The following is a 6,387-nucleotide window of genomic DNA, read 5'->3' on the forward strand; positions in this document are numbered from 1 at the left end:
GATCTTCTTGGAGTCCAGGCTGGGAGATTAGAGAGGGGCGGAGTCAGAGGAGGCCGGCTTCAGAGCACGTGGTCCTGCGCACTGTCCCCCTAACCCCGCTCTCTCCTTATACCCTCCCCCCCTTGATCCCCCTTCCCATTGAGCCTCCCCCACCTCACTGACTCTCCCCATGCTTGACCCTCGCTATCACCTCGTTGACCCCGCTGACCTTGGATGCCTCACCCGCAGTTGACCCCCATCGACCTCGTGCCTCACCTTCCCCACCTCATTGACCCCGCTGACCTCCCACGGGGCCCCTCTTGACTCCATTGCCTCCCATCCCCATTGAGCGCTCCCAGCCACTTTAAACCCCCTTCCTCCTACTACTAAGCCCTACCGACTTCATTCCCATTTCACAGCCACCTCCTACCCCATTGGCCAGTTTTCAGTTCCATTGTCTACATGCTTCTGACCGCCTGCTTGTTCCGCTGATCACCCACCCCGCTCCAATCCACTGCCCAGCCGGTTCTCCCATCCTCGTGGGATATCTCCCCATCCAAAGGAGCACGTGACGTTAGCCTCTACCTTACACCGTGACCTTTAACCCCATCTCCATCTCACTGGCCGGCTCACACCCCAGAAATCACATCCGGGTCAGCCTAGCATCTCATCATCCCATCACTCCCTTCCTCTCTCACGGATCACCTGGATAACTGACCAGCCTTTATAATCACTTATATGAGCCGGCACCGCTGAAGGTGTAAAGAAAGGCAAAAACATTGCCTGCCACGAGGAGTGAACATTCTAATGGAGGATTACCTCCAATTCCTCCTTATTTTTTGCTTCCTGCATCATTTAAACCCTTTTCTTAGATTCATTCAATTCCAGTGTTCATCTATGAACCCGAAACGGCTAAATTAGGGATTATAATATCTGTTCCAATCCCCAGCTCTGCCAGTCCCTCCTTCCTCGGGTCTCAGATTCCCAATATACAGGATCAGGAGCGGTGAGGAAATGTTCTCCAAGTCTTCTTCCAGATGAAATCCTCCCCACCCTGGGTGTTGGGCACCAGACACAATGGGATGGGATTTTTTTTTTTTTTTCTGACCTGGGGTTAAGCGACTTGCCAGGGTCCCACAGCCAGGAAGGGTGCTGGGATTTCAGTCTTACCACGGCCACTCATGTGTGACCATGGGCAAGTCATTTCACTTCCCTGCACTTCAGGTTCCGTTTCTGTAACAAGGGGGATAGAAGTCCTTTCCCAGTTCTGAAAGTCTAAGACTCTGCGGCGCCCCCCGGAGGCGAGCTGTCGGGCCTGAGACTTTGGGAGGAAAGAAGGCTGCTAAGAGCGGAACTGCCAGGGAGAGAAGGAGAGCTCGTTATCCTTGGAAGGAGGCTCCGGAACAACGCTGACCGAGGCTTGACCACACAGCTCAGACAATGGCGTGCACCGGTTTAGCCACATAGTTGTCAGGACGCCAAAGCTAATGATGCCCTTCCTTTCTGAGGTGCATTGTAGGCCTCCTCCTCACAGGTCCCCTCCTCTGTTCCAGAAAAGGAAAAAGGCGCAGCTGCGGACTAGTAATTAATTAGTAATTAACGGAAGGGGCACACTGCCCCTAGCCCTGAGTAGGAAAGCAGACAGCAAGAAATGGGGAGGTTGGAGATAAGGGAAACAGTGGGATACAAAGAGAAGCCAAAGATAGTCCCTGTTTCAGGAAACTCTCTATCTAATGGGAAGACAGAATGCAAGCAACTATACATACAACAACCTAAAGAAAGAAGAAACGGGATGTGACAATGTCAACAGAAGGAAGGCGCTAGAAGGACGAGGGGTCCAAAAGGCTTTTTGTAGGTGTGGGGTGTGAGCTGGGACTTGGGGGAAGCCAGGAGAGAGTGTTCCAGGCACGGGGTGGTAGCCAGAAAAAATGCCCAGAGTTAGGAGAGAGTGTCTTATTTGGGGAATTACCAGCAGATCCGTACCAATTGATCAGAAGAGATGGAAGCGGTAAGGTGAAGGCTAGGAGGGTGAGACCTTTATCGGGAAATTGAAGAGTGTCTATTTCTTCCTGGAGTTTATTGAGTAGAGGATGATGTAATTGAAGTCACATTTGGGAAATTAATTTTGGGGTCTGAGTAGGGGTAGACTGGAGTGGGGAGACTTGTAACAGGTAGACAGCAAGGAAGCAAATTCAAGAGGTGTTATCAAGGTAAGGTAAAAACTCACAAGTCTTTGTAATATATTGGATTATTGAATATAGGGGAATGGAGAGAGAGAGACAGAGACACAAGAGAGACAACACAGAAGCATTTTCAAGAGGTGTTATTAAGGTAAAAACCCACAGGTCTTGGTAATATAGTGGATTGTTGGATATATGAGAATTGAGAGAGAGAAATACAAAAAGACAGCAAGGAAGCGTATTTAAGAGGTGTTATATCAAGGGTCCAGTTGTCAATTAGTAACATAAAGGTAAAAATCTATAGGTCTTGGTAATATAGTGGATTATTGGATATAGGGGAATGGGGAGAGAGAGAGATAGAGACACAAGAGACAGTGAGGAAGCATATTCAGGAGGTATTACAAAGGTAAAATCTACAAGTCTTGGCAATATTTTGGATTATTGGATATAGGGGAATGAAGAGATGGAGACATAAGAGAAGAGACAAAAACAGGTCTTTTGCCTTTTAAATCCTGGACAAGGTGGGAGCTGGCCAAGTTCATAAGCACCGGGGAGCTGGATGGCTCCCAGGTGTGTATCTGGGCCTCTTCCCTGCAAGGACTAAATAAATGCTTTCTCTTTGTACCTGAAGATATCTCTGATTAGTTAATTTGGGAAAGGTGGTCTAGCACCCATCCCACACACCAAGACAGATCAGGCTAGAAACTTGATGGAATGGTGTTTCCCTTCAACTCAGTGGTGAGAGGCTGCCATGATAGAATACTCTTCCCAAGGGAGGCCGCAGAACCAGCAGACGGTGGCCTTTCCCTTCCTCTCCTTTCGCCACTGCCCACTGGAGCCTGGAAAGCAGGCAGCAGATATCTGTGCTTCTTAAAAACTTAACCCTTTGATCTTCATTGTATCCTTGTGGCTTTGAAATTATTCCAAGCTAGCAAATGGCGGCATGGGATAATTATTTGAATTCCATCAAACAAGATGAAAAGAATGAACTACTAATTGGAAGGAGGAGATATAATAAAAAAAGGGGAAGCAATAAGCATTATATAGCACTTATTATGCCAGGCACTATAATATTTCATTTGATCTTCACAACAACCCTGCTATTATTTATTGTTCTCATTTTACATTTGAAAAAACTGAGTCAGATCAAGATTGATGGACTTGCCCAGTGTCACACAGACAATAAGTGTCTTGGACAGGATTTGAACTCAGGTCTGCTGACTCAGTGCTCTGTGTCCTGTGCCGACAACTGCCTCTATAAGGAGAGAGAATAGGAAAGGAGGAGGAGGAAAAAGAGAAGTAGATCTCCTGACATTTTTAGGCCTTTCAACTTGCCAGGTGGCTGACACACAACTACTCTGTGGGGCAACTGGCTGGAGTAGCTAGACTCAGGCATCAGAAAACTGGGCACAAATTTTGTTTGTGTGACTCTGGGCAAGTGATTTAACTCCTCTGTGCCTCAGTGTTCCCATCTGTAAAAAGGGGATAAAGAATAGCATCTCAAAGTTGTTTGGCAGGCTCAGATAAGAGAACATATGCGAGCCAAAAGAATGAAAGAAACTTGAGGTTCGGAGTAATTCAATATAAGCCATTCTCCAGTTGATAAATGGTCAAAGGATATGAGCAGAAAATATTCATATGAATAAATTAAAACTATTTCTAGTCATATAAAAATGCTCTAAATCACTATTGATCAGAGAAATGTAAATTAAGAAAATTGAGATACCTATTACACACCTCTCAGATTGGCTAAGATGACAGGAAAAGATAAGGACAAATGTTGGAGGGGATGTGGGAAAACTGGGACACTGATACATTGTTAGTGAAGTTGTGAACTGATCCAATCATTTCAGAGAACAGTTTGGAACTCTGCTCAAAGGACTATCAAACTGTGTGCACCCTTTGACCCAGCAGTGTCTCTACTATATCCCAAAGAGATCATAAGAAAGGAAAAAGGACCCACGTGTGTAAAAATGTTTGTAGCAGCCCTTTATATAGTAACAAGGACTTAGAAACTGGGTGGTTGCCCATCAGTTGGGGAATGGATGAATAATTTATGGTGTATGAATATTATGGAATATTCTTGTTCTATATGAAATCTGCAAGATGATTTCAGAAAGGCCTGAAAAGACTTATATGAACTGATGCTGAGTGAAGTGAGCAGAACCAAGAGAACATTGTATACAGTAACAAGATTGTGTTGCTCCACTCTGATGGCTCTGTTTAACAATGAGGTGATTCAGGGTAATTCAATGCTCTTGTTATGAAGAGAGCTGTCTGCACCCAGAGAGAGGCCTGTGGGGACTGAATGTGGATCACAACATAGCATGTTCACCTTTTTTGTGTTTACTTGCCCCTTTTTGCTTCTCACTTCTCATTTTTTTCCCTTTTTGATCCGATCTTTTTTTTCTTTTGTGCAACATGATAAATGTGGAAATTGATGAGGTCTTCACAGTTGGGTGTGATTAGCAGAGAGAAACTGAAGAACTGATAAAAATTAATTCCTAAGGTAGGCAGGGGAGAAGGCACTGAAAAGAGATCCATTTAACTCTATATGGTCCCACCCTGTGGGGAGTTCATCCAATCAAAAATCCAAGTTATGTCAAACTCCTGAAACCCACCTCTGTAGGGGTCTTGGACAGCCCCACATTGCAATGTCCTGTCAGAAATTCCAGTCATGTCTCTCAGGTTAAACTCTCCCTATGAATTTACTTATGGCCCATCCCATGGCTGCTGCCCTCCTTTGGGTCAGTCCATTAGGGATGACCGTGGGATATCTTTCTCCTTAACTCTCCCCCACACCATATTGTCTCTCCTAATCCCATCATGCCTTTTGGTGTCTCTCCTGACCCCACTTCTCTTCTTTATAGCTAGCTAACTCTTTGGGGGTACTGAGACTTTCAAGATTTAGCCTGCCAGCTAAGGGCATGCCCCAACTTCATGGGGGAGTTCCTTTCTCCTGGTAAATGGCAAGTTCCACTGGGAAACTTCCATTCTATTTCATATTTACCAGTCCTGGTGTCTATTGTCTCTCATCAATTTGTCTGTAACCTTGTCCCTAAATAAATCTGCCTTTTGCCAAAAAGTGGCCACTGTGAATTCTTCCATGACCCATTGTTTGGTGCTGTCCATCATCTGGTGTCTACAGCAGCCCCATCAATGTGAATTTCTAGTAAATGATTCAGTGGTACTCAAATCTAGGACTTTCTGACTTCCAGCCCTTTGGAAGCGCCCCAAAGAAAGCCAGTAGGCCCTCCTCTGTCCCTTGCAGGTTCCAGTTCCCTGGAACCAAGGAGGGTCAAGGCTCGAGGTTATGAATATCAAACAATGGAAGCTAAGAGGGGAGCCTCTTTATCAAAGATGGCTCACAGACCAGGATGTGGACAGAGCCAGAGCTCTGACGAGGCTGGAGAGAGATCCCCCAGGGGGTCTGACAATTTTCCATGGGTGCCCTAGAAGCTGGGGTCAGCAGACCAAGCTCAACAACCTCCTGTCCAGTAAGGTGACACCTGAGACAGGCCAAGAACTAATGTTTTTTAGCCCAACGGGGTCAGTAGCTCTGGGGGGCTGGAGGAGTCAGCAGGGCTCCTGGCCCAGCCTGGGGTGCTCAGCCACCACCTCAGCCATCCCAGGACTGACTCATTCCCATTCTTTTCAGAGTTCCAAAGGGAGGACCCCTCTGTGTGCTCCCTGACTTCTTCAAATGCCTGAATGCAGCTTTCATTTCCCCCCTGCCCTGTCTTCCCGTGCCGAAGATGCCATTGGCGTCCCCAGGAAGTCAGGGTATTATGGGCCAGAACTCCCAACTGAAACAAAGATTCTTACAAGATACTAAGTCAGTGGAATTGATAGAGACAACAGTTATCCAATTTAGCATGGTTCATTATGATAGATCTGATCCTACAAGGAGATGTTATGGGCCAGAACTTGAAACAAGGTACTGAGTGGAATTGAGAAGACAATGGTTAAATCTGGTTTAGCATTGATTTAATCCTACAACAAATAATGGTTTCCTAGTGATAAAATGATTGGTTTGTACTCAGTGTGGAGCTCTCAGGGCCAGAAAGACAAGCACACTAGAAGCTCTGGGAGGCTGAGATAGATTTATTCCATCTTCAACCTTTGTTATGGCTGGAGGCTGAAGCACAAACCCTTGGAAGTCGGGAGATTCAGAAGCCAGAGAAGGCAGGTGGGAGCTCTCGGAACCAAGGAGAGAGACAGGCCTCTA

Source organism: Sminthopsis crassicaudata, chromosome 2 (assembly GCF_048593235.1).
Source record: "Sminthopsis crassicaudata isolate SCR6 chromosome 2, ASM4859323v1, whole genome shotgun sequence".
Taxonomy (NCBI): domain Eukaryota; kingdom Metazoa; phylum Chordata; class Mammalia; order Dasyuromorphia; family Dasyuridae; genus Sminthopsis; species Sminthopsis crassicaudata.